The sequence below is a fragment of the Eptesicus fuscus genome, chromosome 8 (genome assembly GCF_027574615.1).
Source record: "Eptesicus fuscus isolate TK198812 chromosome 8, DD_ASM_mEF_20220401, whole genome shotgun sequence".
NCBI classification, from domain to species: Eukaryota; Metazoa; Chordata; class Mammalia; order Chiroptera; family Vespertilionidae; genus Eptesicus; species Eptesicus fuscus.
Window position 1 is genome coordinate 85,259,692 of NC_072480.1, and position 23,316 is coordinate 85,283,007.

The 23,316-nt window shown below is 37.4% G+C and overlaps 1 long non-coding RNA gene across 1 annotated transcript; it reads left to right on the top strand.

Moving 5' to 3' along the window:
* Nucleotides 1-4,646: 4,646 nt before the first annotated feature.
* LOC129150116 (uncharacterized) lies at nucleotides 4,647-23,253 on the top strand. The gene is made up of 3 exons (XR_008556846.1): nucleotides 4,647-4,731; nucleotides 17,126-17,176; nucleotides 22,762-23,253. It is a non-coding gene; the product is annotated as an uncharacterized LOC129150116 (long non-coding RNA).
* Nucleotides 23,254-23,316: the final 63 nt, after the last annotated feature.

A 23,316-nucleotide genomic window follows, 5' to 3' on the forward strand; every position in this document is an offset into this window, starting at 1 on the left:
CTTCAGCAAATGGTATTGGGAAACTGAATAGTCACATGCAGAAAAGTGAAATTGGACTCTTACTCCTTACATTAAAGTCAACTATAAAGATTTAAACATAAAACCTGAAACTAAAACTACTAGAGTAAAAGATTCATGATGTTGTTTTGGAAGTAATTTCATGGATATTATAGATATGATACCAAAAGCACAGGCAACAAAAACAAAAGTGGAACCACATCAAACTAAAAAGCTTCTGCAGTGCAAAGAAAACAATTTATGGAATGGGAGAAAATATTAGAAAACTATGTATCTGATAAGAAGTTAATCTTTGAAATATAGGGTGTCCCAAAAATGTATACACACACTTTGAATAATTATAAAAGCAATGTTTATTAAAATACATTTCATTTTCAAAACTGAGCTATCAGCTGTTAAAGTGTGCATATATTTTTTTGGGGGAATACCCTGCATATAAAAGAACTTCCACAAGTTGATATTATAAAAAAATAATCACTTAATTTTATAGGAACGTTATGGCTTTCTATACAGTATGTTTATTTTATATTTTGGCACTGTTTCATATCCATTTTGTAAGCTGTAATTTTACTCGTTAATTTTTTGGAATTTCTTGGTAAACAATCAGTCAGTCTATTAGATCTTTACCTTGTCATATTGTGTTGCCTCAGGCTTCATGTACATTGATCAATTAATAGTGATAATAGTAGAAATATTAGCCTTATTGCTATGTGTAATTAGAAAGAATTATAATGTTTCACCATTATATGTGAAGATTATAATAGGATTGTTATATATAATCTTTACCAAGCTACAGAAGCATCTGTTTACTACCTACTAAAACTTCTGTTATCAAGAATGGGAGTTGAGGTTTTTAAAATCATTTTTAATTTTTCAATTACAGTTGACATACATTATTAGTTTCAGGTATACACTACAGTGATTAGACATTATATAACTAAATGATCATCCTAATAAATTTTACACCATGCATAGTTATTAGAATATTATTGACTTTATTAGAATATTATTAACTATATTCCTTATGCTGTACTTTACATCCCCATCACTATTCTGTAACAACCACTTTGTACCTCTTAATCCCTTTACCTTTTTCACCCATCCTACCAACCCCTCTCCCATCTGGCAACCATCACAATGTTCTCTGTATCTATGAGTCTGTTACTGTTCTGCTTGTTCATTTATTTCATTTTTTAGATTCAATTGTTGGTAAGTATATATTTATTGCCATTTTATTGTTCATATTTTTTTCTTCCTCTTAAGGAAAAACCATTAACGTTTCATGAATACTGGTTTGGTGTCTATGAACTCCTTTAGCTTATTCTTGTCTGGGAAGCTCTTCGTCTGACCTTCAATTCTAAATGACAGCTTTGCTGGGTAGAGTAATCTTGGTTGTAGTTTCTTGCTTTTCAACACTTCAACTATTTCTTGCCACTCACTCTGGCCTACAAAGTATCTGTTGAGAAATTAGCTCACAGTATTGTGGGAGCACTGTTGTAAGTAATTAACTGCTTTTCTCTTGCTGCTTTTAGGATTCTCTCTTTGTCTTAACAATTTAATTATGATGTGTCTTGGTGTGGTCCTCTTTGGGTTCATCTTATTTAGTACTCTCTGTGCTTCTTGTACTTGTATGTCTATTTTCTTTACCAGGTTAGGAAAGTTTTCTGTCATTATTTTTCCAATGAGGTTTCAATTTCTTGCTCTCTCTCTTTTCCTTCCACCTCCCTCATGGTGCAAATATTTCTACACTTGAATTTGTCCCAGAGGCTCCTTATACTATCTTCATTTTTTAGATTCTTTTTGCTTTTTGCTGTTCTGATTGGATGTTTTTTGCTTCCTTATATATACCAAATCACTGATTTGATTCTTGGCTTCATTTACCATACTGTCTCTATAAATTATTTCTCATTTTGGTTAGTGTATCCTTAATTTCTTACTGGTTCTTTTTATGGTTTCTATGTTCTTTATCATGCTGTTGAAGTTCTCACTAAATTCCTTGAGCCTCCGTATAACCATTGTTTTGAACTCCGTATCTCATAGTTTGATTGCCTCTATTTCACTTAGCTATTTTTCTGGAGATTTCTCCTGTTCTTTCATTTGGTACCTGTTTCTTTGTCTCCACATTTTGGCTGATTCCTATGTTTGCTTCTGTGTGTTAGGTGGAGCTGCTACATATCCCAGACTTGGTAGAGTGGCCTTGTATAGTAGGTGTCTTGTAGGGCCCAGTGGCATAGCCTCCCCAGTCACCCGAGCTGGGTGCTCCAGCTGCACCCCTGTAAGGGCTGTGTGAACTGTTCTGTTGTAGTGGAGCTTTTATTGCTGTTGGTGCCACTGGGAGGGATTCACCCCCATGCCACTTGGCTGCAAGGACCGGTTGCTATTGCAGCAGAGTTGAGCTTTATAAAATACTTTTAAAGCATCTATTGAGATAATATATTTTTCTTTTGATATCTGCTAAATTAGTGTGTCACATTAATAGATAAGTATATATTTAATCCTCTGCATTCTGAGAAAAGGTGTTCTTTCTCATGAAGTATCCTTCTTAATATATTGCTAGCTTATTAAAATAATTTTTGAGATTTTAAAAACCTTATGGTTGATTTGAGCTTTTTTCTAGGTATTCTGACTGATCATGTCACTTATTTTTTTGTTGTTAATTTTAATTTCCTCAAGTGTAATATGGGTGTATTCTACCCAATTCACACAGTAGATGTTAGGGTTAGATGAAATTGTAAAATTCTTCTATAGTAAAGTTATATACATATCACTTATTACTTACGGTATTCAAGAGAACTGAAAGGATAGTCTTGTATCCCCAAGATAGCATGAGTTACCTAGTATACTGTTAATAAGGATAAATGGACTACATTGCATTACTACTTTTTGTAATTCTTTTTTTCTCCCCAGTGGCATTGGCTGCATCCATTGAACAGATGCGGAGATCAAGTCACACAAGATGGTAAGTTAATTTTTCCTAAGACTTCCCCAATATTAGAAATGCTCTCATGGCTTTGTCTGAGAATTCAGTGATATTAACCAATAATTCTTGGTTAGTAGCTCTGGCTACTTCAAGAATAACTGTATTTTGATGGTAGAAAGAAAATGGCCCATGGGACAATATTTTGAAGATTGTCCACTAGATGGCATTATGAACCTATCAGAATTATTTGAACTAGGTATTTATTCACCAGCTAGATACTAATTAAAGAAAGATATCAGTAAATGGAAATTACTGATAGTAGTACTTTCTTTGAGAAATTTGTTTATCCCTTTTGTTTGAATATAAACTAAAGGTAACAGTAACATAAAACTATCTAGCTCACTTGAGAGCAATCACCTCTGTGAGAAAAAAAATTAAGCTATAGCATGGACAGGATATACTCTCAGAACAACAAAAAGTCAGTGAGAAATTTTATCAAAAAGACTACACGTATTTTTGTTCTCAATTGAATTGCTTTACCTCTTTGTGAGATAAGTGGATTCCAAAAGAGCTCAGATAAGTATATCAATGACAGGATTGAACATGGCTTGGAAAGGAAGCTGGGTAGGATGACAATGCGGAAACAATTTTAGGTTTAACTCAGAGAGGGCTACTGTCATCTCTTTGGGGTTGCTTTTGGGAACAGAACCCTTAGATGGATGGAATTTAGATAGTAATAAAAACAAATATTATCATGATTACTAATTCTTAGGTTAATTCTTATTGTTTCTTATGAGAAAAAGTAACCGAATTTAGAGCCAGGACTTTTTTGATGGGGACATCCTGAATAAATACTGGTTTTTCTCTCTTATTCTACTCTTTTCCCTTTAATCACATTTATTCCCTCCACACATCCCTACCTCCTCCAGTACACCTGTACTCACTCTTATAGTAAATGTAAGAATGAAATACTTTTACTTCTCTTTAAACTCTTGGGAAAGAAAGAACACTCCCAAATTGGTAGCTCAACTGTTCGTAGTAAAATAGTATGGTATATGGGTGTAATTTGGAATCATAGGTGGAAATATTGTCTCCAGTAGACATCCTTATGCCATCAGCTATAAACATAGCTCATGTCTGGCCCTCAGTTGTGTTTTGAATGTTTTTATTATCACATGCTTGAAGCTATTCCCTAATAGGTATCAAAGGAACCTCTTTATAACTATGGGATAGTAATCCTTTCACCAGCAGTTATTTTTATCATTTTTTAGATGGATGTGCCTATAAGGAAGAGACCAATTTCCAATGGCCAGGGAATCTTGGGAAAAAAAGAAGAAATACCCCAAAGATGTAGTGTGCAGTAATCACATTATCTAGAGTAAAACAAAAAGAAAGTTAGCTTTAAATTTTATTTCACAGTTTGGGGAAATTCTATCTTTTTAGTTAATCAGTAAATGGTCAACATTTAAGACATGTCACTCTTCTGAAATCAATAAAAGTTGAAGTAGAACATTCTTGGTCAGGTTGCCTAGTTTCCAGGTGTTGAATTGTGCTGACTAAGGGGCCATAATAATGCAGGGAGGTAGGAGAAAGGATTCAAGAACTCACACAAGTCATGTGAATAACAATAGCTTCATTCTAGAACTGGAGAGCTCTCTAGGTCCCTGTGTCAGAATCTTCTAACCAATGGGAGAGAGAGAAGATTGAACTGCCCCCTTTTAATTCAGTGGGAGAAAATGTTTGGAATGTCATTTGCGTAACTGTGCCCTCAATTCAACAACATGCCCAGGCAGGTGAGACGAATCCACCATCCCGTAGGTAGGAATCTTAGGGTGTACTTTTAACATTTTAATTACAGAAATACTTAACATGGGATAATATTTTCATCTACACAGGTGACACTATAAGGTAATGTGATTAATTTAAAAAGTCAATAATCATAGCAAATAAATATTGACTCTTCTCAGAAGTAATAAATCTTGTTTTTTGAGAATAGTTTTGAATTTTGGAAATAGCCAACATGTAGGTAGCTGGAGCCAGTGCAGAGAATCACCCTAATTAGAAAGGTTGAAGCTGCAGTGCTGAATCTTGTTTTCAAATAGGAGTTTCTTTTGGGGTTTCACAGACTTTCCCTGCCCGTGACAAGGAGAGCTTGAAATAGAGAGTGGTTATCTGAGATAGAATATGTGCTTCTCTCCCAAATTGGACATTTCATGAGAAAGAATGCCAAGACTCAGTACGTCATAATAGATTGAGAATGCCTAGATCTGAAGAACTGAGCTTTTTAGTCACATTTCATTATAAGAAATTCGAAAGACCATCTGAATTTATGCTATTTATCCTGGGATTTCATGGGGTTTTTGTTTGTTTTGTTTGTTGTTGTTGTTTTAAATTCAGTCTAATGCTCTAGGAATATGTTTTGGGATTTTTTTTTTTATTAAAGTAAAATTTGCCTTATTGTTTTCATTTAGGATAATTGGGTTTGGTTTATAGGAAACATGAACAAAGGACTTAAATGCAACCTAAGCTAGATTAAGGTCTACAGAGAACTGACTTAATTCAGTCTATCTTCTCTAGTGACAGGATCACATGATTTGGACTAACACTGCAAAATGAGGGGATTAGGTTAGGTAAAAAAGTTTCTAGGCAGAACTCTGAGCCTCTGTCCATATGAACTGTGTGTTGGAAATGTGATAGATAGCAGGACATGCAGAGAGCTTCAAATTCAAGGTTTCCTTTATTCAGAAGGAGCAATGACTTCTCCATTGGAGAGTCACAATGGTCACTGCTTATTAATTTCAAGCAACGTTTGCTATTTACAGAGGCTTGGAACTTGGCCAATTGAAATATTAGTAAGGGATAGCTGAAAGGAAATCAAGGGAAGCCTTCATTGTCAATACATGCAAACTAGTAAAAGTCATGGTGTAGCTTTGAGCTATATATTACCTATACAAGCTATATGTAATAAGCTATGTACATGTATATCTGGCATATTTATGTACAACTGATATATATATATATATATATATATATATATATATATATATATATATATATATCTCACAAAATAATATTTGGAAATTTTCCTTTCAAAAAATATTTCTGTAGATTTGAACAAGATTTCCTTGCTCCACAATTATGCCTTTCTCTTCTTATTCAAAATACTCTCCGTTGTAAGAAAGTGACTCAAATGTGATTATCTTCATCATCAAAGGAAATTAGATCATTTATATTACAAGCCTCTTTATCTCACTAAGTCAAACAAAATTAGTTTCTATTCTATCCCAAAGCAAAGAGCCTTCAGGAGCAGGAATGAAGAGGCAACTGCAAAGAGGTATTCTAGAAAGAATTCTGAAATGTGGGATGCCATTCCACCTTTGCTTTAGAGCAGCTGTGTGCCTTTGGGCAAATCACAGGACCTCTTTAGGCTGCTTCCTGGTCTGTAGAACATGGAGTTTAACCGGAGAGTTTCTAAGGCAGTGGGTTTCCACCCGATCTGCACATTAGAATCAGTTAGATGCTTTGAGAAGATGAGTCCCTTGAAATACGGAATCCTATTTTATCCCCAGGCCTACCACAGGGCATAATGCATAGTAAGGCTGCCAGATTTAGCAAATAAAAACAGGACACACAGTTACATTTGGATTTCAGATAAATGATGAATACATTTTTTAGTATGAATATGTCCCAAATATTTATCTGACAACCCTGTACATAAAAGGAAGTCAAAGTTTGTTTGTGGGATGAATGTATATCATCAAGCCCCTATTGCTGAGAACTTTATACAAAGAATGTGAAGAGGTAGAGGGTATGTGTTTCAAGAGTTTTTCAGTCATTACCACATGGAAAGTTTGTTTCTCTTTTTTAAGTATTGTTAGCCTTGGTTGGAGTACTTTTTCAGCCTCTGGTAAGAACTATTATATCAAATGGAATGCTTTTGGCTGTAAATAAAGTACACCTCAATTAAAATAGCTCAAATGATAAGTTTATGGGTTTACTTAACCAGAGGTCTGGAGTAAAGATGAAGTCCTCAAGGACTCAGGTGTTTTCATTATCTTTCCTCAGGGACATCCTCAGTGCAAGCTTTCACCTTCAGGTTTGTCCCTGTAAAATGGCTGGGGCATCTCCATGTATCATGTGATTGTACATGTCTCTTTAACTGGAGGGAACATTTTTCTTTGGAATTTCTACCACCAGAATACTTTCTCTTCAAAATCATTGGCCGGAATTGGATCACATGCCCATACATTACCCCCCAAAGACGCTGGGATGCAAATATATTTTCACTCTTCCTGATGGGAGGCAGGTTCTGTAAGCATTAAAGGAAGTTGTTAGAAGTCAATATTGTAGAGGCAACTGAGTGTCATTCCTAATCATCACATCTAGGATAATTCATTTCTTTTAAATTGCATCAGAACATGGGTGGTGGACCAGTTTGAAGGAAGGGGGAAACTTCACAACTTTAGGAGATAGTTTCTTTGAAGGCCTTTATGTATGAAACCCTGACCAAAACAAAGAATAATCTATGTTGGTCTCAACATAGTCCTTTAAATATAGCCCTTTAGACAGCAATAGAGCTTTAAAAGTACACAATTGCATCCTTTTTTACCCAGGGGGGGAAAAAAAGAAATTTGAAGAATCATTTTTCTTTTTTCCATCATTCATCTTAGTTTTTCATGCCAGCAATTTGGCACAAAATCACATTGAATACATGTACAGAAATCTCAGAAGAGTTGGCAGAATCCTTTATTTCATAGGGGGATTTTTTTTTTCTATTGGAATCCATCCAGATGTACTTTCATTCTTAAGTATACTATTAGGAGGAAGGTAATATAGATAATAATTTTCTTTTGATGCCCATGACTGCTCAAGATTCTTAAAGTGCTCTGCACAGTTGTTTTAACCTCTGGTCATCATTTTGAGCAGGTGAAGCAGAGCAACATGCTTCAGTGCGAAGAATACCTAACTAGCCTCAAAACCTACAAAAGAGCTTTGGCCCTGATTTTCATACAATGTTACATGCTTTTGCTTACCATGTAAATGGGATGTGTAACTGGGTAAATTCTTTCACAGTGCTCTTACAGCACAAATATTAAAGTGTATTTCCCAAAGCTTATATAAAATTTCAAGTGGTGTACAAAATATGTTTAAAATGCTACATATGGAGAAGAGAAAGAAAACTAGCATTTAATGAATAGCTTTCCTATTTCAGAAATGATGTTAAATGTCTGACATCTTTGATTTATATAATCTTGAAAACAACTTTTTGAGTTATTTTATAGGCTATTGATTTATTCAAGGTCATATAATCTAATGAATATCAGAGACAGAATGAGAATCATTGCCAAAGACTACTCCTGCAAAGGAAGATATGTGGAGTTTTTAAGAATACATGCTTGATAAGGTAGTTTTTCCTAGTTTATATCTTTGCCTGTTTATTAAAATTTCTGTTTAGGCTTGAATTTCAGAACATACTTTAAACCCCCAAATCAGACTCATGATCATTAGCAGGATATCCAATCAGAGATATTTTCTTGAGAAAGATTTGCACATTTTCTCCTGCCCACTGACAAGGATAGGCACATTCTCTGGAATCCACTCCATTACACATTCCAAGCATAGCAAATCAATCATTAATTATTCTCCGGAAGAGCGTTCAAAGTTCTCTTCCTTCTTCGGGTGATATGATAGAATGGCGAAAAACAAAGAAATCTTGGGTACTTAGTAGTTATGGCAGTATTTGATCCAACATCTCAAATTTTTCAAGATTTTCTAATTCTACACTGCTCCATCACTTCCCAAGAGTAAACAAGGGGAAGATTATAGATTTTTCTTCTGAGGAAACAAGTAGCTACTGAAATTTCCTGGTCTAGCTAAATAAATTTGATTTGTAGCACAAAATAGCATAGTCTTAGAATCTTGAGCTGTGTGCTAATTCCTCAAAAATGGCTCTGAGGTATGCATAAGAGTTTGTAGTGATTATTTGAGAAAAGGGTTGGAGTTTGGAGGAGGCCTGCTTGAGAACACTCTAAATAAAATTAAGCAATGAACTTCAGTTACCTCTGGAAAAAGAAGAAAGAAATAATTGAAAAGTAAAAATTTAGTCTAGCATCAAAAATACTGCTCAAAGATTCTCCTAGGGTATGTGGGCTTTCCACTTTCTGTTTCACAGTAACTTGGACATAGTGAGTATTTAAGTTGTTGCTTTACGGTAGAAATCTTTTTTATTTAATGACCATTTGATAATGGTCATTAAATAAAAAATAATTGATTCAACAACCCTTTGCTGAATATCCTCTATGTGTCAGACATTGATATAGGGGAAGAAATAGAATTCTAAGTTGGGAATTTATATGCACCTGCTTTCTCTGTTTTCTTAACCAAAGTATATCTTACTCAGTCTGGCAACCAACTATTCGAGGTTAAGATTTTGATTTGTGTATCTCTCCCCACCATGTATTTCTCTGATTCCCCCTATTCATTTGACATAGCATCTAATCTATAATAATAAAAGCATAATATGCTAATTAGACCGGATGTCCTTCTGGACAACCTTCCGGACGAAGTCGGGGCTGTGAGGGAAGCCCAGGTTCTGGGTGCCAGAGGGAAGCTGGTGCCAGCAGCCAGGGGAAGGAAGGCCTACTCTTGCATGAATTTCATGCATCAGGCCTCTAGTACCCATAAAATGCACTATCTATATATAAGACTAGTGTCCCGGTACATGGATTCGTGCACATTGAAAGGAAATTAATTAGAAGAAATATTTTAATATTGCTATTCGCTCTTTCTCTATAACAGAAGTATCAACCAAATTCACAATCAACAATGACAGATCGAAACACATGTGTGCATTCGGCACCAGTGAGAGCTTTATATGTATTATACATGTGTGAGTTAACTTAGCCTTTTATATATATGTAGAATAAACTTGCTTAATTAGACCTGCTTTTTGATTTAGCTAAATTTTTTCCAGCCCAGTGAAACACCCCAACTTCTCTTTCAGCTAATTTTCAGCAACACAGCAGTAAATACCAACACAAAGGAGATAATTATTATAGATCACGCAGGGAGAACAAAAGGTAAAATATTTAACTGAAGCAGTGTTTGACTATATTCTGCGCAGTGAGAAAACCTGAAGTCATTTTCAAGTTCCACCATTTCTTACTTCTTTTCATTTGGGTCAAGTTTCTAAACTTTCTAAATCTCCATTTTCCGGCTAATGAAAAGAAAATAGGATTCTACCAAGTCTCCTATCTACCTACTCCAGGACTTCTGTGAGGATCAAATGAGATGAGGCACGTGAAAATGCTTCACAAACATTTGGTTAAAGTGTAAAATGTTTGCACCTGACTATAAAGCAAGTCATGTTCCTGGGCTGAAGAAACTCTAAGGAGGCTAGTCGGCTAGAGAGAGGAAGCTGGGTGTTGCTATGTGATGTCATTACCCGGCGCCCACAGCGACCATTTCCGGGCTGGGTTGGGCTGTGGGCTGCATTTTGCGCCATGGGGTCTTGGCAGCATTGGCTTTGATATGGTGGGGTGTCGTTCCGGGGTGGTGGCAGGGCCTGTGTCCCACTTGGGGGAAGCCAAGTGTTGGTTTGTTGGTGCCAGGTCTGTGATTTCGTTTATATTTAAATGGCCAGGGTGCATCATGGCAGCTCCTGTGTTGCGCGTCTTCCCCCTGGTGGTCAGTGCACATTATAGCTACCAGTCAGATGGACAGTTAGTCTTTTATATATATAGATAGATAGTGCAAACTTCCATCTTATATATAGAAGAGCCAAGTACTAAAACTCAAGAAAAAAGATAGGAACAAATTCCAAGGCATTCATTCTTTAGTGTGACTCAGGAATTCAGGTCATTCTTATACTTTCCCATCCACTTATTATATAAACTGAACAATGAGGCCCAAAGTTCTTGAAAATTTTCCTTACTTGAAAAAAAAGCAGTGTCTACATTTTTGTACATTTAACAATGTGCAAAGAACCTGTGAGAAATTTGTTTTTGAATAGAACTAATAATAACAGGGAGTATTAAAAATTGTGATGTTGGTCTTTTAAAATTATTTAAGTCAAAGATCTCAGGCTAGGATATAGATTTCAACTTTGCTACTCTAATGAGATGGCTTCAGATTACAGTATTTAAAATTTTAGGTCCCTCTCAGAACTCTAATTTATCATTAACTTCTACTTAGAGAAATGCCTTTTGGAATTTAACCTGAGTCAAAGAAAAACTTCCGATGATAATTCCATAGCTGGGGAGAGTGTTCTTTGCCACTCCCAATGTTCCCGTCTTGACCTTTCTCATGTCTATTACTGATTTGTTTCTAAACTCAGAAGGAGTCAGAGCATGATAAATTCTTACTCTGAAACCCCATTATTGCCTAGAATTGCAGACGGGGCAGGCCTGCCCATACTTGCCATCAGTGTCAGACTAACTTGTACAAGAGAAATCCTAGGGATGGAGGTCATTAAAGTGTGTAAAAACTAGGCTCATACCCCGGTTTAGTAAGGGGTACCTTGCCTTATGCAACTGAAAGGAGAGGTTTCCTAATGGCTCACGAAACCAGGGAGAAAGCTGATCCTAAAAATGCTAACCATAGGCATCAAAACTGAACACCATATTGCCTCAATATTCAGAAAACTGATAAAAATTCTCAGTCTTAATCCTACTGTTGGTCTCCTGAAGACATACAGAGTCTCAAATAAGATGAGACACACAGGCTTCATCCCTGAATCTTTTAAAATGAACTTTTAGCCAAACAGCTGGTAAACAGGTTTCCTTGACATCTTTTATAGAATCCCTTATATCTGCTCAACAGAAACATACTGAGGGACCCTTTGTAAAGGAACCTTGAAAGGCCATTTAACCTACTGTGTCAATTGCTGTGTCACAGCCCATGAATGTATTCAAATATCTCATTGTCTTTTCTTTTAAAATTTAATTTAATTTTTTTCAGCACCATTTATCTCCTCCATGCCCTGTTCCACTCCCACCCCTAACCCCCTGCAATTATCTCTGCATTATATCTCTCTGGTGGTGGGGGCTGTTGGTGAGGAAAAAAAGAGAGAGATCTCATGGTCTTTTCAAAGATTCCCCTTGATCTGTCATTTCTCCACTCGTGTAACCTCATCAACTAATTTCTTCAAAAGGTGTAATGATCATTCTCCTTGCTCCTACAATGTTATGTAAATATGTAACACTCATAAAATGAAAAGCATGCTTTTATAATAAAGACTTTTCACTTGTTATAAAATGTAGTCTCTAATTTAAAACAACACACCTAATACCTTTTAAGGATTCTAGAAAAGAAGCATTGCCATTTTCATTCATTTTCCCTGAACAGTGTTTGAGTTTTACGTCTTGCATCTGTTTTCTCTATGTTTTCTTAACCAAAGTATATCCTACTCAGTCTGGGAACCAACTATCCTAGGTTAAAATTTTGATTTGTGTTTCTCCCCTTCACCCCCTTGTATTTCTCTGATTCTCCCTATTCATTTGACATAGCATCTAATACCCATATAATGCAAAGAGCTCACCATGTTCCCTAATGGATTCATATGTGTACATATGGTACATATCTTGAAACAGTTTTCAATTTCATATAGCTGTGCAGTCAGCTGCTGGTTTCCACTGTGTCTGGAAGCCTTGCCAGACCATCTGCAGACCCTCTAATTATACTTTCTGACCAGAGGGCAACTGGCAGGAATTAAATATGTTATGATTGTATTCAACACAATTTCAGGATTCCAATGCCCTAGCTCAGAAGCTACACCAGCTGGCCTCCCGTAGGAGACAGAGGTTAACAAGTCTTCCACTTCGACTGCAGTGATGCCTCTCTGAGTCAGCAAATGCTGCTGACACTTAAGAGTTGCAGAACTCAGACACGACAAATATCAATCACCAGCTGGTTAGAATAATAGAACCTGGTATGTAAACAATAGTAAGAAAGCTCTTCTAGATACTGGTTGTACCTTCTTGGGATCAGGGGGATTTTGTGATGGGCTTTGAGATAATAGCAAATTATTGGATCAGACTAGCTAACTACAGCTTTATGGATTCCCCACCAGAAGAAAATGCTCACTAGATTGAAGGAAACAAGCTAGTTTAGTTGGTCCTCCTCAAGAGTCCACACCAAAGAGGTATGATTTACATATGACCACATATTAAGAGTTACACTTCTATGATTCTTTATTCCTGCCCTTCCAACCAGGTAGTTATAACATAAAACTACATCACTAGCCTTTCTGTATAGTGGTCCCCTCACCCCCAATAAAGGATGTTTTGGGAAAGAACACACATACATCATACAAACATGTTGTTGTTGATTATTCAGGACAGCCTTTGCATTAGATGAGATTTTGCATTAGTTGTAAGAGACCATGCCTTTATTTTTGTGAGTAGAGTAGTAGATGGAGTGGAATGTGGGGTATACATGAGAGCAAGGAAAGGAAAGTTGACATGACATTATACGAAACTGGTGAGGAAAATGATGTTATTTACAAAAATCCTGAGTTCTAATTCCTGAGATTAGTAGTTTTATGTAGAGACATAGTATTGGGCTAGCTTTCCCTATTTATCTTAAAATCACTTTTATTGAGATATTATTTATACAGATATGCTGCATTCATTTAAAGTGAACAACTCAGTGTATGCACCTGTGAAATTACTATCACAATCATGAGAGAAAGTATTTCTAATTACCCTTCAAGATTTCTTCTTGCCTCTTTTCTGTTCCTCTCTCTCTCCATCCCTGGACATATTCAACAATGAGCTGCTTTTTTTTATCACAACTTTTTATTGTATTTTTCTAGACTTTTACATAAATTGAATCATAATGATTTTGACATTCATTGATTTTGTTGTGTATATTAGTAATTTGTTTCTTTTTATTGTTAAGTAATATACTATTATATGAATGCATCATTTTTTGTTTATCCATCACCTGTTGGTGAACATCTGGATTGTTTCAATTTTTGGTTATTGTGCATAAAGCTGCTATGGATTATTTCCAATTTGGGGTTGTTGTACATAAAGCTGCTATAAATATTTGTGTACAAGTCTTTATGTGGACATATGTTTTCATTTCTTTTGTATAAATAGTTGGGAGTAGAATGTCTGGGTCATATGTTTAACTTTTTAAGAAATTACCAAACAGTTTTTCAAAGTTATTGAACCATATTACATTTCCACCAGGGCTATATGAAAGTTCAAGTTACTCAACATCCTCACCAATATTTAGTGTTGCCAATCTTATTAATTATAGTCATTCTAAGGGATACATGGTGGTATCTCACTGTAGTATTAATTTCCATTTCCCTGATGATTAATGTGGTTTATATCTTCAATGCCATTTGTATACTTTTATTAGTAAAGTCTCCATACTTTTGTTCATTTTTTAGTTTATTATTTCTCCTCTCATTATCCTAATATATAAAAAGCCAGGGGCCATCACAACCAAAACAACCGGACGGATGACCGAACAACAGGTTGCGTGGGGCGACCAGGCCAACAGGGGGGTTAGTGAGGGACGACCAAATGACTGAGTAAGCAGGTTGTGTGGGGCAACCAGGCCAGCGGGGGGGGGGGGGGGGGGTTAGTGAAGGACAACCAAACGACTGAAGAGCAGGCAGCGTGGGGCAACCAGGTTGGCAGGGGGGGCAGTTGGGGGCAACCAGGCCAGTGGGGGGGGGCAGTTGGGGTGACCAGGTTAGCAGGGGGGCATTTGGGGGAAACCAGGCCGGCGGGGTGGGCAGTTGGGGGCAACCAGGCCAGCAGGGGGGGGCAGTTGGGGGTGACCAGGCTGCCAGGAGGTGGCAGTTAGTGGTGATCTGACCAGGCAGGCAGGCAGGTGAGCAGTTAGGAGCCAGTAGTCCCGGATTGTGAGAGGATGTCCAACTGCCAGTTTAGACCCGATCATTGGATTGGGCCTAAAACGGCAGTCGGACATCCCCCAAGGGGTCCTGAATTAGAGAGGGTGCAGGCTGGGCTGAAGGGAGTCCCCCTATCCCCCCGTTCACGAATTTCATGCACAAGGCCTCTAGTTGAGTTGTAAGAGTCTTTACGTAGTCTGGATCCAAGTCTTTTGTTGAATATGTGCTTTATAAATATTTGCCCAATTCTTTTGGTTGTCTTAATTTTCTTAACTCTGTTCCTCAAAAAGCAAAAAAATAATTTTTTTTATAAATTATGTTTCTTTTATATAGCTCTATAATTCTTTTAAATAGAATTTGGTTTCTATTTAAGAATTCCTTAAAACCCAAGGTTTATAGAATTTCTTTATTGTTTTTTCCTAGAAATTTTACACTATTAGGCTTTACACTTAGGTCTATAATAATTTTGAGTTAATTTTTGTATATAGTTTGAGTTGGCATTAATTTTTTTATTTTGCATATGAATATCTAACTGTTTAAATGCCATTGAATTTCTTTACCACCTTTATTCAACATTAATTAGCCATATAAGTGTGGCTCTGTTTCTTGACTTTATTGTGTTTTATTATTTGTTATGTATATCTTTATGCCAATACTACACTATCATGATTTTTATAAGTAGTGTAAGTTTTTACACTATCAAGTTCCATCTTGTTCTTATTCAAAATTGTTTTGGCTATTCTAAAGGCATCAGATTTCCAAATAACATTTAGAGTCAGCTTGTCAATTTCAGTGAAAATATCTGATGAAATTTTGACTGGCATTGCTTTGAATCCATAGATCAATTTAGGTAGAATTAATATCTTAGAAACTGAAATTTTCAATGAACCTATGAATTCCAATGAAATATATATTAGAATCTTCCCAAAAATCTATGAACATGGTTTATTCCTCACTTATGTGATTCTTCCTTAATTTCTTTCAGCAATATTCTGTACTTTTCAATGAAGAGTTTTCACATGCCAGTTGTTAAATGTATTCCTAAGTATTTTTGGATTTTAGATACTCTTGCAAGTAGAATTTTTGAAATTTAATATCCAATTATTTATTATGAGCATATAAAAATACAATCGCATTACCTCTGTATACTTCAACGTTGCTAAATTTACATATTAATTCTAGTAGTCATGTAGATTTTGGGGCATTTTCAACATAAATATTCATGCTATCTGCAAATAGAGTCCAATTTTCTTCCTCCATTCTGTCTTCATTTGCTTTTGATATGATTTGGTTTCATCTGTTTCCCACCCCGCCCCCAATTCTCATTTTGTTGTTTTATCGTCATTTTTTGTTGTTATTGTTCACAGGGTATAACCCAACACTATATTAAAACCCTGTCCTGGTGAAATTTAGTAGATTTCCTAAACTGTTTGTCATCAAAGGGGAGGAAAATACCTGATTAGTTAAAGAGAAAAAAAGAACGATACTCTGAAAGTAAACATTTAGCTAGAGGCAAGGTTATAATTTCAGCTTTGTTCTGTGGCTGCTGTTGCTGATGGGGCCAGTCACATTGCTGATGAGGTCCTTTTGAATTGGTTTGAAGGAAGGAGAAAATGTGTTAGAGCTGTGGATGGGACTGTATTAGCTGTAGCTGGGTACACTGCAGACTTTTGAATTACTAGTGATCTTTAAGTGAATGAGCCAGTATCAATCATAGGCAAACATGCCAGTGAAATCCCAGTTCCTCCTGTGTGTGTCCATCACAAGCTGGAGAAGCAGTGTTGGTCTCCCTCCTTATCTCCTTTCTCCAACAGTGTCACTCTCACTTCCAGAGACCCTTTTCTTTTTCCCCTACTAAAAGCTCTTGGTAAGGATCTGGACCCCTTTCTGTGATTAAATTCTGCCCTGTCCCCACACCTTGCCCAGTGTTATGTTTTAACAAGATGTGTCTGAAGATGTCTTAAGTCTCAAACAAATGAAAAAACAACAGTGCCAATCCTTATAAAGTGGAGAAAATAGCATTTATAGAACATCTATATGATGCCCTAGAGTGGTTATTTAATCCTAATAAGATCTCAAATAAGATTTATATTCTCATTATAGATTAAAGGACTTTGGGTTTGAGAGGTTAAGCCTTTTGTTTCAGGCCATATAAAAACTGGAGAGTAAATTGAGCCTCTGTCTGAGTTTAACTACAAGCTTTTTCTATTGCACTCTTCTGACTCTCCAATATTACTGAACAGTTTCACTGTGTGATGTATTTGCTGACTAGTCATTGACTCTATAATACTAGATTGTACATTTTTTGTTTGCAGGCGTGTATTCACCATTATATTTCCAACCTCCAGCATAGAGCATGGCAAGTAGTAGGTATTCAATGCTAATTTGTTGAATCGATTTAAATACCAATGAAGCGATGTTTCTATTTATTTATTCGTTCATTAAACACTATATTTTAAGTTATGCACAATGATCTGGAGTGAGAGTCAGATAAATAAGCAATTAATTCTATAAAGTGATACAAGCTATGATAGAGGGATGAATAAAATATTTAGGAAACACAAAAAAATATTTACCTACACTGGCCTTATGATATCAGCAAAGGTTCCCTGATGCAATGTATAGAAGGAAGATATTCTAAACAGAAGGGGCAGTCCTGTGCAAGGTTGGAAGTGAGAGAGATCATGACATATTCGAGGAATTGTTGAATAGCTCAATATGGTTAGGGCATAGAACATGAGCCATAGAATGCTGAGAGATTAGGTCAGATAGTGAAATAGTTGCCAACTATGAGAAGGTTATTGCCACCAAAGGTATATAATCATTAGAGGGCAGGATCAGACTTTTTATTTAGAAAGTGATTGAAATACTTTAAACAATAAAAAAATGCATATGAACAAAAAGTCCTTTTAAAAAATTCTCTTCGGCATTATGACATCAAAGAAAGCAAATGCCAAAGAATGTTTAAAGTCATTGTAATAAATCTGTTTGAACTCCAGAAAAAAAAATTGAACCCCCATTATATTTTTTAATTGAAAAAAAAAGAAAAAAGAAAGTGATTGAAGGGGGCAGGACACCATTTGGGAAATAATTATTGAATTCTAGGTGAAAGATGATTGTGTCTAAACAATGAGATTGGAGAAGTGCGTAGATATGAAAGATAATAAAAGCAAATTTAAAAAAATTGGAGACTGATTAGTTTTGAAAGTGATGGAGAAAGAACTGAGTTTGGGGTTTGAGGAAATGGTTGACAATAGTGTCATCTAATGAACTCTTCAACCTGGGGAAGTATTTGTCTGCAAATATTCAATGAATATCACCCCAATGTACTAAAACCACAAATTCATCATTATTATTTCCATAAACTATTAGCCTACCCCTAATCCCAACTAATTTGCCATATCTCTTTCTAGCACCATCATTTTCTGAGTCACTAAGGCTTCAAACCTCATGTTCATCATTGGTTCTTCTCCTCAGCCCTCCCACTACTTTCAATTAGTCATCAAGGCCTATTAATCATTCCTTACCAGTCTCTCCTGAGTCCTCCCTGGCCTTTCATTCCCACTGTTGTAACTCTAGTCTGAGCCCTTATCACTTCATGCCTGAACTATTTCCTAGCTAGAATAGTTTTCTAATGTGTCTCTAGTTGCTTCCCAACTCAATTCATTTGGCACCCCATGGCCAGAATGATTTTCTTTAAACACTGCTTTCATCACCTCTCCCAGCTAAAACGTGTTCAGTGCACTCTTCTCCAGACAAATGAGTTACTCACCCTCTTCTCAGCATGCCTTATGTATTTCCACCTAGGGAAACTTTGCTTGGAATGTGGCTTTCTCCTAAAATTTTTATCTGCCTCCCTAAATAGTCTTCATCCTGTTGGGCTCAATTCCAGTCCTAGCCTCCTTGAATCCTCTGTGACCATCCACAACGATCTCTTGCCCCTGAATTCCTCTGGCACATGATACCAATTTTGTTCACTTTCTTGTATTCTTCTCTGTGTAAGTCTTGCTTCCCTATCTGAATCGTAGGCTTCTTAAAGTGAGACAATAGGCCTTCTCTCCAGTCTGTGGTGCACATGCAGTGGAGCGAGAACCAGATTCTGACCAGCTCACAATTGCTGTTGTTTCTTGCTGCCACTTGCACTAGCTGTTGAATACAGTTTATGCCAGTTTGATGACTATTTATTTGTCCACTACTGCGGGGATAACTTTGCTGATCTAGGCCCCAGCAGTGACTTGTGTGGGGGTGCTAAAATTACAGTTCTTTCTGATTCACATTCACACACTTCCAGCCCTTGTTCCTCAAGAATATCGCCAGCTCTGAATGGCTAGATCTGAAGAGTCATCTTCTACATTAGCCACTCGTGCTGCAGAAATCAGCTCTCCTGTAGGAATCTCCAGGCAGCCCTGTTTTCAGCCTTGGTTATCAGCCCAGGTACCTCCTATCTTCTTGGTTAGCTCTCCTTTGGAAGGCATTTAACCCTTTTTGTAAATTAGTCCAATTCCTCTGCAGAAACCACATTTCCATACCTAGGTTTATTTTAAGTATTATATATTTCTGGCAAAGGCAAGCTTCCTTATTCTCCCCTCTACCCAGCAAGGAATACCTGATTACTTTACATTTACACAGCTAATAGAATGAGCATATATGTTGGGGGAGGGATGGTAAATCACACAAGTGATGCTATGAAGAACAAAAGTGATTCACCCCAAGGTGTAACCTATGGTGAGAATCTTAGACAATAGAGTGGTTATTTTATTTTTAGGTGCCTGTGTCAAAAGTACTTTCTGTTTTCCTTCTCCTCATCCCCTAATCCATTCTCCACTCTCTTCTATCCTGCTCTATGCCCAAGTAGGCTTCCGTCTACAGAGGGCATCACCAGAGCACCCTTGTTCAGTGCTTCCCATGAGTTTGCGCTATAGAATGGCACCTTCACAAGACTGCATGTTGGGAAGAGAGAGGGGCCAACCAAGTGTTCACTCCCCCTATTTTCTTCCTGTCTCACAGCTGTTCTGGCAGTGGCTTAATTGAATATGCAAAAGGGCCTGTGCCCTCTTCCCTTTCTCTAACTTCCCAGGCTCCAATAATGCCACTCCCTCCCTGTGACCTTTCAGGCTCAGGGGTGGTGACAGTTTTTGCTGTTGCTTGTCCCCTAACACTTCAACATCTCTTGATGGTTCCTTTAACCCTGTTTCTTCATTAAACTCTCTTTGCTTAAAGTCTTTTTAACGCACCATCTGTCTGCCTCATGTACCCTAATTGGTTCAATGCCTTCCCAAAGAGCACCCAGATTAATATTTGCCTTTACAGGGATGGATCTGGGGACATTTGTCTCTCCTATGGCACCAAGCCTGGTGACTTACCACTACAAAATCACTTTTTATCATAGACTAAGTAAGATATTAATGAGCCAGGCTCAATTCTGTGTGAATCTAGGATTCATGCTGACAAACCATACTGCCAAATGGGACCTCTGTTAGCACTGGTATTCTGTTTATTGCACAAAGACTTGACCCTTCACCCTGCCAGGTTTCCAATTAACAGTGAAAGATTGAGACTATAGCCCTAGCCTTTTGGCTCAGTGGATAGAGCATCAGCCTTCGACCAAAGGCACTCCAGTCAAGGGCACATACCTCAGTTGTAGGCTCCACCCTGACCCGGGCCCTGGTTGGGGCTCATGCAGGAGGCAATCAATCAATGTGTTTCTCTCACATCAATATTTATCTCTTTCTTTCCCTTCTCTTCCATTCTCTCTAAAAATCAATGGAAACATATACTTGGGCGAGGATTAAAAAAAGAAAAAGAAAAAAAAGATTGAGACTACATTATTTATTTACTGAAAAGGTTGAAATATTAAATAGACTTGGTAGCCAGTCTAAAACCCAATGAAATATCTGTTATCTTCCAACTGTAAAGTCTACGACGTTGTTACTTACCTTATTCTTTATGAATTTAGCTAGTTTGTCACTGTCCTAGAGTCTGACTCTGACAGGAGTTATTCCAAGGGGGCTGATGCTTCAACCTTGTTACCATCAGTATAAGTTGGAGGTGATCTGTTTGTCACTCTTTTTCTGTTTAACAAGGGCAATGAATGCTCATTCTCAGAAATGGAAGGGCCACTGGTCATCTACCATCACCCAAGAGAAGCTCTAACCAGATGCCTTAGCAGAGTTTGCTGCTTAGGGAGGCCTCGGCAATTCTTGTTTTAATTATCTTTTCTCCATACAACATGTTCTTGAAAGAAATTTCCAACACATTTTGAAGTTATTTTAGCTGGGTATTTTCCTTGCCAATCTTAAAATCAGTGTTCCTCCTCTTTGCTTCTTAATGATTCTTCCGAATGTAGAAAAGGTGCTCAGACCGTTTTCCCACAGGGTGTAGTGTAACTGTCTCTTGAGAAAGGATTTTTTCATTCAAATGTATGTTTCAGGGTCCAGAAGGGCCAACAACTGCAAATTGGAAACAAACGTTTCCAAGGTAGAAGTCCAGCACTGGTCCTGTCACACATGCGTAAAACAAATTATCCAGTGGGAGCAGTCCATAAATCACTCAACATAGAGTGCCAAAAATTTCTACTGCATTCCTTCCAGAATCTAAAACCCAAACATGTTAGAGCTCCAAGCTTGTACCTAAAAATTCTGAAGGGAAAATGAACTGTGACTAACTATAAGAAAGTGTAAGCAATCCATCCACCTGATGGGACCACCTGCTAATCAACATTTGCACAGTATTTTGTATCGAGCGATGAATCAAAATTCTTGAGCTAAGTTTATAGCTTAAAAAGCCAAAGACTCCTGTCATCATCGGCAGTGTTATTTACCAGTGACAGGGCCAGAATCTGTGCGAGTTGCTATGTTTCTTAAATGATGTTGATCTACATGGGTTGTGTCTGATTTGGGAGAGGAGCATGGGCTGGTGCCAGACGCTAAAGGTAATGGGTAGTGCAGTAAATCATAGTCATAAAAAGGAAAGGCCTGGGGGCGGGGTGGATAGGGTGAGTGTTTGTTCCTTCACCCGCTGTACACTCATGGAAGAGAGAACTATGCTTGTGTTAGAAATGTCTAAGATACTTCCACACATTTTATTTTTTTTTAGTCAATGTGCTCTTGCAAAAGCCATAGTGTTTTGTGCAAAACTCTTCTAAAAAGCTTTTATCAAGGTAGACAGGAAGTAAACAATTCTGATAGCTGATATCTGCCCTCCCAAGTGTAGAAAGTAAGTGGGGCCAGACACAAGGAACTCCACAAAATTAGAAAAAGAGAAATGGGTTCAGCTATAAAACCAATGTCCTGGAGTAGATTAGAGGTGCACGAAGTCTTGCACTGAATTGCAATGCACTACTTGGTTCAATGCATTTCTCTATTACAGTAGTTTGCTAAGGCTGCTGTAACAAAGACCCACAAACTGGATGGCTTAAAACAATAGAAATTTACCATCTTATAGTGTGGAGGCCAGAAGTGTGGAATCAAGAGGACCACATGGCCATTGCATCTCTGGAATGTGCAAGGGAACCCTCCTTGGCTGCTCCTGGCTTCTGGTGTTTGTCGGCAACCTCTGGCAGTTGTTGGCTTACAGATGCATCACTCCAGCCTCTGCCTTCATTGTCACATGGCATTCTCCCTGTCCGTCTCTTTCTTCACATGACTGCCTTCTTATAAAAACACTGGTCATATTGGATCCGGGGCCCACCCTAATCCATTATGACCTTATCTAATTATACCTGCAACAACTCAATTTTGAAATAAGGTCACATTCTGCAGTGCTGGAGATTGGGTCTTCAACATATCTGTTTTGGGGGGTAGGACACAATTTAACAAATAGCATTTTGCATATTGAAATATGGCAGAATTAAGATTTTTAAAAGTATCAGCTTACTTCTCCTGTTTCTTTTTCTTTTTTTTTTCCCTCTCCCTTCCTCCCTCCTTTCCTTTTTTTCTTCTTGTTTGCCTAGCCATGGAGTCTTTGTGAGGAACAAGACCATAACTAGGAGGAACTAAGTTGATGTACTCAAGGAAAGACATGGCAACACTTGGAAATAAAATTCAGAAGGAAACAGGCAGTCTGCCTGTGCTGGGGAAACCTGTGAAGACAGTAGCTAGCATAGGTAGAATTCTGAAGAAGGAAAGAGAAGATTTGGAAGTGTAACATTGGTGAAATAGCTAAAGACGATTTTCAGATATTTGCTCTGTTGCCAAGAGTAGCCGCCCTTTGGTCTGAGAGTCCATATCTATGTTGCACTTCATGGGCTTGGAGCCATGTCTGCATTTCATTCGGCTGTGTCACTGTGCTGAGGTGAACTCTGTGGAGGGAGGGAGTACAGCCAATTTTGTTCATGCTACATAAAGTATTGATCTGATGGGGATTCTTCAGCAACGGAGGCACAATAACCAAAGACAGACAGAAGCAAACATTGGCAGTGTCCATTTCAGCACAGCCCAAAGGGAAAAACACACCTGTCCAGTGGATTTTAATGTATGGCCCCCCTGGCAAGACACTCCCTGTAATA